Raw genomic sequence first — 12,235 nt, 5'->3', positions numbered from 1 at the left:
TGAAACTAAAACAAAGAATCCCAATGATTAGATAAACACTGATAATTTGAAAACCATAAAACTCGATCATTGGGTTGTCATGTTAGATAAAGGGATGAATATGAATAATCTCAAAAGGGTCTTACAAAGTTATATTCACATAACAATGCACCAAAAACCATAAAAAATATTACATGTTTGTGACATATAAAATCTATTACATATTTATTAATCTTGACACTTGTAGTTGAAAACTTATAGCTTGAAATATTCAAGTTCCTTTCAAGTTGAGCTTCATCAGTTACAACTATCTGCAACCATAAATGAAATAATTGTTAGAATCAAGTATGGAAACAATCAAAGATCTCAAAATGAAGTCTATGAGTGATTATACATCATAATAATATATTATGTAATGTAATTGATCATACAAGACACAATGTAAACACTGACAAAAAATACTCTGAATTTAATAATCTTTCTTAGTACATCCCCTTACTACACATTAATAAGAATAATAAACATTGCTAAAAGAGGCATCTAACCTGTTGTGTTTGATGGGAAACAAATTTAAAAAAAAACTATAATAATGATCATATTTTAAAAACATCTTATGTATATCATGCACCTGAATTTACATATGGTAAATTTAAGAGCATATAGTCTTTTCTTTAGCACAATCCTTTTCTGCAACTTAACAAGAGCATATTCAAACCAAACTATGCTAAAAGGACATCTCCAGTATTTTTATGTTTGACAAAAAAAAACATGTTTTAACAAAACTATGGTAAATATAATAAAAGTAGTTAACATTACATTTTTTTATACCAATTGTGACTCATATTTTAAGAAGTATACTCCAATTCTTAAAGAAGACATTAGCCATGGGAAAGGGGAATGATACATTAAAATCTTTGTTCATTCAGGATTTTCATCAAACACATAGAATGCATGTATGGTTTAAGAGAATTTGCTAGAGAACAGTAATTGTTTTGTACATACATTATTAGATTGAAAATTTAAGATCTAGGAGTAAAAATCAAAGACTGAAGGGGCTGAAAATCGATCTCGATCTGATGATGATGATGATGAATAGTTGAAAGCGCTTACCAGGAAGCAAAATCGAAGCTTGAAAATGCTGAAAGCGATATGAATCTTATGATCAATTGTTAACATCGGTTTATGTAACTTGATGAAAGCGTATTTTGGTGAAAAATCAATTTCAATCTAGTTCTGAAGTTGAAAATCATCAAATGAAGGGGATAAGATCTGATTCCGATGAAACCTCCAATTGCTGAAAATGATCTCAATCGAAGATATCAATTGATGATCAGCCGCTCGTGAAAGCTTGAAATCGATGTGAACTACTAATCAATTGTTGAAATCTCTTTAAACAAGCCTGTAAAATCACAAATCATCGCAGCGTAAGTGACAATTAACATACAAAACTCAAGTTTTTTGCTTCTCATTCAATCAAAATATTGTTGCGATTAAGAAATCCATATGAGGAAATCAACGGATGAAAGACCGAATCTGATTTTGTTACGTTGATTAAGGAAAGATCATGTAAATTAGGGGATTTCATTATATGATTAAAAGCTGACTAATCTACCCTTGAGTGTTTAATTAAGCGCTTTAATCAGGGTTTTTTTTGAACCACAAGATCAAATTTGATCAATGACTAAGATTTGGTCCCTATGTCTCACAAAATATAGGTGGTCTCAAATGAACCTCTCTCTCTCTCTCTCTCTCTCTCTCTATATATATATATATATATATATATATATATATATATATATATATATAGTCTTAGGTTATTTTGTTTACACTAATTATTGTGTTATTGTATGCATAAATGTGGACCAATCATTTTACTTAATTTAAGAAAGTGATTAATATATATTATTAAATTAAAGATAATTGAAAAATACCATCTAATTTCATTCTAAGGGTAGTTTAGACAATTGAGATAAATTTAAAAAAGGAAAATTCCATATTTTTGGGGATAATTAACTCTCTTGATTTTAAAATTTTAATTTTTTTAATTACTTTAATTTTAATTATAACGTAATTTTTATAATTAAACCCGATTCTATTCTGTTAGAATCAGATTCTCTACAAATTTCAGGATACATGTTTCTATTAGAATGATATTCTATGTGAATGCCAATACCGACTAATAAACACATTTTTGGATACAACTTCAATTTTTTCATTACATTCTTAAAAAAATAAAAACTTTATATAATAGTCTATGACAATGAAATACTCACTAATAACAAATAAAATTATATATATTATTCGACCTTAATATTCTAGCAGAATATATTATTACATAAACTCCTATCATTCTATTGTATATTATTCTATCAGAAGAATAGCTCTTTCCTTGATCATCCATGAAATTATGTATTTAACGAAAATAACTGTCATGAATCAAATTATGTAAGAATAATATTCTCTGAGAATGCTTAGAATCACTTTCAAATTTGCGGTCCGTTCTTCAAGCATCAACTTTTGTCAAAACAAAACCAAATTGTAGTTTAGATTCCAACAAAATTGGAATTCATGATTCCATTCCAACAGAATTGGAATTCATGATTCCATTTCAGAAACATTGACGAGCTCTTGAGAAAACCAAGCAAAACTCTTTGCAATGCTTTTCATTTGTAGAATAAAAATTGATACAACATTAACATGCAACATACAAAAAATTTATGAGTTTATTACCATCCATACTTGGCTTGTGTTTCTGCTTTTGTGAGAAAGCCTTTTGAGCGCCTTTCTGCCAATTCCATCTCTTTAGATCTCATATCAAAGTATAAAGATCTAATCTAATGTTTCCTCTTGTGCAGCTTCGTTGGCTTCCCCTTCCCTGAAGAAGCCGGCTGAAAATAATTCAGAATAGGAGACTATAAGTACAATTCTAGAACATCAAAAAGCATTTTCAATCTTACAAACTGAAACAGGGTTCTTACTTCTTACCATGAGACCAAGAAAATATAACCAATTACCTGATATGAGAGCCCAAAAGCTATTCCAGTTGATTTGACTTGGTCTTCTCGTGGTCGATTCTTCATCAGTTCATCCTGACTAACCTCAATTATCTCATGTGGAATCTCATTCCTACCTCTCTTGCCAGGAACCCTCGTCATATTTTGTATAGCGACTGCTTCTGAAATTTCTGGCTGCATATTTCTGTCAATCAAAATTTTTGAAAACCCTAATTCCCAAAATTCAATTGAATCCCCACCTGTCGTCGGACCCTTTTCTGGTCTCACCCCTCGCTGTTAGAATCAGAAGAGAGTAAGCGAAGAGTTGCTAAACAACCCTTGTTGCCCTCACTTCACCCTCCTCTCCATCCGATTCAGTCGATTAAACCACCTAAAACACCCTCTTGGAGATCAACGATCTTCTTTGCCTCCCCCATTCGTGTGGCTGCTGATCGGGCCAGAAAGAAAACGCCGGTGATAGTCGGTTTTGTAGTCCATGATTTAAATTGGAGAGATTATGTCAATATCATGATTATAGGGATTAATTTTGGAAGTTACTAAACAAATTACTAAATTACCCTTATTTATTTAATTATATATATATATATATATATATATATACTATTTTATGAAGAGTTTATAATTGTGGGCCCATCAAAATTTAAGACATTTGTCTTAAAAAACAAGGAAACCAGTTTTGGATCATTGGATCTAAAATCAACGGTGATCATTTTTCTATCCGTAATCCTTGTGAAATACTCTCAACCAATCAGAATAAAGAGTTCTCAAACACACATAGAAACGGATATAGAGAAACACGTTGTTGCCCTAATTTACACCTCACCCTAATATTTCATTGCTTCTCATCATTCAGCCGTTCTACACATTTACCCTAAAACGCTTCCTCTTCTCAGAAGCCATTGAAGCCACATAATTCTACAACACTGCCACCGGTAACCATCACCACTATACTCTACATCACCGTCAACGTTTAACGACACCACCTAAATCTCGCTCAAAAACCTCACCATTCCTCACGTCCGTTGTTACACTCATCGACTTACGAATATGGAATCCCATCTGCGAATCGGTAGTCAAAATCTCTTTCCTTATGTCATGTGTATTAACCGATTTTTGTGTTAGTTTCGATTTCAAATAATCTTGAAGTAGAGAAAGGATGGGTTTTTTTAGTTGGTTTGATTTTTGGTTTTCTTCTCAAGACTGTTGAACGCACCATGTTTTTTTTTCAGGTCCAAAGTTCTGGAACATGATGAATGAACCTCCAAATTTTCTTGGTGTTCTAGAGTTTTTAGAGGTTATATTTTTGTTTATTGCATCTTTTTTTGTTGAACGAACCACTTCAGCCTTTGCTATTTTTAATTGCGTTTTTTTTGTTTCTATCACAATCATTATAGGTTCGATTTCACACATAAGAAATACTGATTTTGTGATTTTATTCTGGTGTATATTTGAATTGCTAGCAGATCAAGCTGGAATGAAGATAATGGTAAAGATTTAAAAAAATATAATATTAAGGCTATGACAAAGTTGAAAAGTCAAAGGCTGATGTTAGATATTAGATGTTGGAGGCAGGGGATGTCGAAGTTATATTGTGATAGCATGTGTGTTATTAACTGTGTGCTTTTAACCGTGTATGTGTGTGCAACCGATGAAGTATTTCATTTTAAAAAAATAGTAATACATGTCTTCATGGGTTTCAGGTATGTTGTAGTGAGAAGGTCTTCAACTTCGGATGAGAAAAAAAATTCAGATGAAAAAGGGAATATGGATCTGTTTGAAAAAGGGTTTCCAGATTTTTCTATAGTTATCAACATTATTTTATCGTCTTGAAACATAGTTGTTCATATGTCGTTTGTTGTTATATTTGTTTGATTTAATGTCGTAATCTGGTGATTTATTTGGTTTTCTTTGATTTTGAGTTTTCTGGATTTTGGTTATTTTTTAGGTTTTAATGATTGATTATTTTAAAGTCCGTAGAATGAAGAATAGTACCGTGTTTTGTTCTTGATTTCTAGAAAAAAGTGAAGGTGATGTTTGAGTTTCAAGTGATGACGGTAAAGATTTGCATTTGTGTTGTATTTTAGCATGCCAAATGCGTTTTAGTTTCTGAATGTTTTTATATTTGTAGATTTTTGAGCATTTTCTTTTTTCCTTCAACCTTGGCAATCCGAATCCCATATGCAAGAGAGGGATTTAGCTTTATTTGATTTCCATGACAGAGCAAAGTATTTCGTGGGTTTTATTTGTATGGCTTAATCTGTTCAGGCTATTATCTTTTCTTCCAAATGTTCTTCAGAGAACGATATAGGTTCAAGGTTTTTTCCATTTTTAGTTTTATGAAACCGTGCTTAAGTTTTCATTTGAAACCCGAAGTTTCCTTTGAAAGTGAGAAAAAATCTTTTTATTCTTGATAAATTTTAATTGAAAGTATATGTGATTTAGTTATTTTATTTTATTTTGAAAAAGAAGTTACAGTTTATTTGAAAGTTCTATTGAAAGTATGGTGTTGTATATTTTTTTTTCGAAAGGGGTATGGTGTTGTATATTGATGATGTTATGAAAGTGTTTTATTATTTATGTACATGATTTCCATCTAAAATCCATATCCAAGATTTCCATATGATGTTGAGTAAATTACACGAATGATCCTTATGGTTTGGGGTAATTTGCGCTCTTGGTTCCTAACTTATTTTTTTAACTCGTAAAGTCTCTACTGTTTGTTTTTGTTACGCGTTTGGTCCCTACTTTTTGTTTTTTGTTACGCGATTGGTCCCTATTTTACCTAAAAAAACTATTATTTAAATAGGAAAAAATGATAGGATAGGTAAGGTAAGGTGATGGGGGTTGGGGTTGGAGTGTGTTTATTTAAATATTTTAAAAAAAAGGGTTAATGTCATAAAAACCATCAAGTTTTCAGGGTTCTGTCGGTTTTGTCCAAAGTTGAAATTTATGTTCGTTTTTATCCAAACATTTTCGAAAAAATGTTCGGTTTTACCCTTTTACCGATGATAACAAGTTTTCCAAGTTACTATTATATTAAATTCGCAAAAAAAACCCTTAAGTTTACCATTTTTTTTGCGTTTTTACCCTTACGTTTATAATTTTTTTTACTCTTTTACCCTAAGTATATTTTTTTTCATAATATACATATTCATATGATTTCTCTGCTTGAATACATATAATATGAAAAAAAATACATAGGGTAAAAGTGTAAAAAAAATTATAAATTTAATGGGTAAAAACGTAAAAAAAGTGTAAACTTAAGGGTTTTTTTTGCGAAGTTAATATAATGGTAACTTATTATCACCGGTAAAAGGGTAAAATCGAACATTTTTTGGAAAATGTTAGGGTAAAAACGGACATAAAATTCAACTTTGGGCAAAACTGACAAAACCCTGAAAACTTGAGGGTTTTTATGACATTAACCCTTTAAAAAATCAGGGGCAAAATAGTTTTTTTAGGTAAGACAGAGACCAAGCGTGTATCAAAAACAAACAATAGGGACCTTCTGAGTTAAAAAAATAAGTTAGGGACCAAACGTGCAAATTACCTTAAACCATAGGGACCATTCGTGTAATTTACTCTATGATGTTATGTATGTATTGTGTGATTTGTTTCAGAAACCTGTATAAGTGAGAAGCATATGTAGAAAATATGTTTAAATAAAGAGTCTTAAAAATATTTTCAGAAAACATCATACATTTTTATATGTCTTGAAAACATTTTCAGAATATATAACTGAAAAAAAAATCAATAACAGGAAAAACGTGATGAGGTTTGGTTTGTCCCGAAAACAGAAAATGTGATTAGTGAAGACTCAAAATAACTTTTTAAAAGGCATTAAAAGTTGAGGTTTTGAAGTCAAGAATATGTTATTTTAAAACCTAAAAATTCCATTTTAAAGGTTAAATACTTATGACTTTTTAAGTCAATTCTGATATCAAGAATCTTTAAATCGATGCTTATATCACTTGAAAAAAATAAGCTATTGGGAGAATTGTCAACAAATATCAACAATTGTAAAGCGTCTTCCTATTTCAATTTTTAGTGACTAGGTAAATGTTTGTGTGATCAATGGTGTAAAAGTAAGTCTATTTTTATGATAAAATTGTCCTTCATCGCATCATATCATCATTTTCTTAAGGAGCCTAACAGACAACTGCAAGCCAAGAAACAAAGAAGAAAAGAAGGTGATGGAGTTTTAGTTTGAATTTTGCCGATGGGATAAACACACGAAAAGATGAAGGAATTGGGCACAATAAAAATTTAAGAAGCATGTTGGCTTATATGTACTCATTTCTTATGGGCTAATTTATTTTGTGGGCTACTAATCATTTTAATTATTGTTTGTCATTTATAAAAGTAAATCAGATTTGAAAAATAAATGGAAATTTTGTTATGCTATGAGAATAATATTAGTAAATATGGATAATATTTTATGTTAACACTGTATGAATAAAAAGAGGTAACATGGGACACATTCGATTATTGATATAAATATTTTAAATACATAAGAGTACATTTGAGCTATTCAAAACTAGAAGTTATATAATACATGTTAAAAACTTATATTGTACATGTTAAAATACTTAACAGAATCATATAATCGGGTTTTAATATTCTATATAGAATAGGCTTCAATTGGATTGTGGCAACTGACAGAGAATAGGTAGATGGAAAACAAAAAGATTACATGGTGAGTTTATCAATGACTATAATATTTAAACGAATGTGTCAATGATTTTTTTTGGCTAATAACTGGCTTAACGAATAATTAGTTATTTGATATTAAAATGAAAACGAACTTATTTCTACATGTCATCGAACAAACTAAAAATGGAAACTAGATGCCAAAAGGACAAATCACGATCAATAAACTATATTTTGTAAAAAACAAAAAAATGATTTATATTGTTAATTTTTGTATTTAGGAAAAAGATTATGTCGATTCTATAAAGACATCCAACAAAGGCAAAACTGAAACAATAACAATGTGCGTTATGCATGTTTTTTTTTTTTTTTTTTTTTTTTTTTTTTTTTTTTTTTTTTGAATTTGACGTCTTTATATGGAACATTGACAAAAAAGAACACCCAACTAATGCTAATTATTAAAATTTCAATGAAAAACATAGGGCTTGTATTTAGCCATTGAAGTTAATAACAAATATGACCACAATTAGAGAGATTTTTGTTAACCGACTAACATGTTTACAAAGTAAATTAGTTGTTGAATAGAAATTATTTGTCGCCTATTAAAATAAATTATTCGTCGGATGTTGAAAAGAATCTAATCACCTGATGTCGTATTTTCATCCCATGTTTTTTTATCCCGAAACAGCCAGCCGGAAAAACATTAATCGTCGAAAAAAAACTATCCCGCACCGGCGCATTGTGCGGTATCCTACTAGTATATATATATATATATATATATATATATATATATATATATATATATATATATATATATATATATATATATATATATATATATATAAATGAGAACAATATTTAATATGAGAACGAAAGAACACTACTTTATGTTACTATTCTACTATGAATTTTAATATATATAGTATTGTAGTAATTATAATATGAATATATTCAATTTTATATTGCTATTCTAGTATAATATATATATATATATATATATATATATATATATATATATATATATATATATATATATAGTAATTTAGTAAATTTTAATATGAAGGTTAAATATTTGATTGTTCATATATTCGGTGATGAATAATGTCATAAAGTTGTACATACAAAATTTTAATATGAATATTAATATGTGATTGTTCGTATATTTGTTGATGAATAATGTCATATCGTTGTATATACAAAATTCATAGTAGAATAGTAACATAAAATAGTGTTCTCACGTTCTCACATTAAATAGTGTTCTCATTTGAACTTAACCCTATATATATATATATATATATATATATATATATATATATATATATATATATATATATATATATATATATATATATATATATATATATATATATATATATATATATATATATATATATATATATATTGAAAGTTCAAGTTTTAGTTTTTCGTTAAATCTCTTGTTTGCTTCCGATTATAGGTCAAAAGAAAAAAGTATATATCTTAACAAACTCATTTTACTCTTTTAGACCAAATACATGCTAAAATCTTAACAAGGAAAAATGGGGACCAAAATAAACTCGTTTTGTGCCGGCTAATATCATTAACTGCACATTATTAAATCAAATTGGTGTAGTTTCCTTCCTTTCATTTGATTTTGCAGAAATTTTAATTATCATCATCATAAACACTAACATGAAATCTTTCTTTATTACCTGAAAAAATAACCAACAAGCCTAGAGATAATTGAAGTATATATCCTCTGTATTGTTCGTTTGTTTTTTTTTTCTACTTTTACATCTATTCCAATTTAGTGCTTTAGCTTTGGTAATCAATTAAATTTCGCCTATATTGTTCATGTGTTCTTAACAAGATATATAATTGCTAATTTTATTTTCAACTTGATTTTCCAAGAGTATGGATTGAATAAACAAAATAAATTCATTTTCACGTCATGGACATCTCTGTGGTAACAAGACTTTGTGCTCAACCAATGAAGCACATTACTTTTAATTTTATTTTCAACTTGTGCCACCTTGTCCATGACTTTTAATTTAAAAATCATTATCATATATCATTTGTTTTTTGCGTACAATGTGACCAATGAGTGCACTCTACTAACTCATTATCATAAAAGCTATGATTTTTAAGGACTTTAACCGATCATAAAAAAATTGATTGCATATTGTGTGGATATATCGTTTTGGTTATGATTTAATTTTGATTTAAAATTAACCAACCTATATTTGTATATGAAAGTATAATATATTTAAATGGTGAATGATATTTTTAATGTATATTACGGAATCAAATATGTTATCATGAAATAGAAATGATTTGCTTTTTTACGGAATGAATCCAACATATAAAAACACATACTCAATATACACAAAAGTGACGAGATACTTGTCAATACATTGTGTCTTATTTTTATTATGACATGTTTTCTAAAGCAAACTAATCGTTGAAATGAAACTAATGATTTTTCATCTGAAGATGACATGTTCCCATTCAAATCGAAAAGAAAATAATTTCCAATTTGATTATGTTCAACGATGACAAACAATAAAATTGGCGTTGTGATATTACGACATGACCATTGCATAAAGTGTTAGAATCTAACATATTCTAGTAGTGGCGAGAATTTTGCATTCTTACACTAATGAATTAGGAATTGTGAAATGAGCATCATTGGAAATGTGTTCATTTGATCTATTTCACAAAGTTAGGACCATAGGAAATCATAGTGTGCATGCTGAGAGCATGGGACAACTGTTGTTATAATTCAAGTAAGAAGTTGATTACCCGAAACAACAAATAATGAGTAATCAATATGGTGATTAAATAAAATGTTTTATTTATACTCAAAGGTTTGGGACAATATACGATTTGTATTATTCTTGTGTTTCACTTTGCATGTTTTGACTTCCTGAATAATAAGATTATTCAAACCCTTCACAGTCACTCATACTTTGGAAGTAGGTATGAATAAAGACTATCATGAATCCCTCTGTATATTGTCTAAAGTGTTTAGACATAGCACAAGTTTGCTACAGAATTCATGAGTGCTGCTATAAGATTAGAGTATTTGATTAAACTCACGCTCACTTGGATCGCTTAATGGATTTTATCACGAGTGGTTGGTGAGGCGGTAATATCTTATATTCTTAAAACCGAGATATGTGTGTTATATCTTGCGAGTCGATTACACATTAATAATATGTAAACACACCAGTAACTTGGTGTTATAAAACGTATTGTTGTGTGTGATTCGGCGAGTGAGTACAAGCGAGCATTGAGTTGAAGTTTATCCGTTCCTTTTACCCAAAGTGGGATAAAAGCGATATCTGTGGGCCCTCGATGATATAGTGATGACACTCTAAGCACCTGGCCAAGCCGGGACCGAGTTGATGTGTTCAATTGTAGTCTATTGCCAGTCGTCATAAATCTGAAATCAGGAAACAACATATAGACAGAGAAAATGATTAAAATCCATGTCTCAGTCTATATGATATCTAGAATGGAGGAATATATGATCCTTTATCTAAAGGACACGCTTCTGATAAGATCAGAGTTGACATCGGCTTTTGAAAGCTACGATTGTTGATTAGGTTCTGAAGTCATGCAAAATAGTTATTATGCTTATCCAAGTGGGAGAATGTTGGATTAGTGTCTAAGTCCATAACTATATGTGTATGTACTTGACCCGATTATGAGCATGGTCCTTTTGGGTTGCCTTCACCATAGCAACTTGTAGGATGAATTATGGAGAGATAGGATTAATTATGATTTATTAATATATTATGAGAATAATATATTAAAGGAGAAATCATATTGTTTAATTAATATTGGTCAAGAATTAATTGATAATGAATTTTGTGGTAAAAAAAGATTAATTAAAATGAGGGGATTGGAATTGTAATTATAAGATAATTATATTTGGGCTATGGATCACCTTGGAATATAGGTTGGACGAATTCTATGGGAAACCCATAAGGAATTCATCCAAACGGATGTTCTAAAAGGAGTCCATGGGCTGCTTAGGGCTTAAGCAGTCAAATTAGGGTTTCCTAGTTGAAAACCCTAATGGCCTAACTATATAAGGACCCCCTAAGGCCCCAAAACAAGGTGAATGAATCTCTTAGGGTTTCTGGACGTTTATGTTCCTCTCCTTCTCCTCCTTCTTCATCCTTATTGTTTATGGTGTTTGTGACTCCATTAGAGGTGCAACACTTGACACACTAAGCTTTCTGAAGCCAATTACAAGAAGGAATAGATTGTTATTGCTACATAACAATCAAAGGTAATATCTAAACCCTAATTTCAATTATAGTATATTAGATCTAGGGTTTATGAGCTTTGGATAACTTACATGTACAATTAGATAAACCTAGATCCAAAGTTTTAGGGTTTTACATGCGCACCATAGGATTGATGTAGTGCTCATAACCCATCAGTATGTGCGTCCATTGTACAAGTGTACATCCATTTCCTTGGCTGTTGATCGCTTTAAATTTCAACGCTCACGATTTGTTCCTTAGTTCCTTGTTAATAAATGGTTCTCTATTAAACCTCACTATATATATATATATATATATATATATATAACACCTAAA

The 12,235-nt window shown here is 29.7% G+C and overlaps 1 long non-coding RNA gene and 1 pseudogene across 1 annotated transcript; one reads left to right on the top strand and one right to left on the bottom strand.

Moving 5' to 3' along the window:
* Positions 1 to 2,705: 2,705 nt before the first annotated feature.
* Positions 2,706 to 3,173, bottom strand: LOC128133892 (uncharacterized; annotated as a pseudogene).
* Positions 3,174 to 3,828: 655 nt separating this feature from the next.
* Positions 3,829 to 4,845, top strand: LOC111877746 (uncharacterized). The gene is made up of 3 exons (XR_002845519.3): positions 3,829 to 4,062; positions 4,223 to 4,287; positions 4,694 to 4,845. It is a non-coding gene; the product is annotated as an uncharacterized LOC111877746 (long non-coding RNA).
* Positions 4,846 to 12,235: the final 7,390 nt, after the last annotated feature.

This window comes from Lactuca sativa, chromosome 4, assembly GCF_002870075.4.
Source record: "Lactuca sativa cultivar Salinas chromosome 4, Lsat_Salinas_v11, whole genome shotgun sequence".
Taxonomy (NCBI): domain Eukaryota; kingdom Viridiplantae; phylum Streptophyta; class Magnoliopsida; order Asterales; family Asteraceae; genus Lactuca; species Lactuca sativa.
This window is presented reverse-complemented; position numbering and strand designations above follow the sequence as displayed.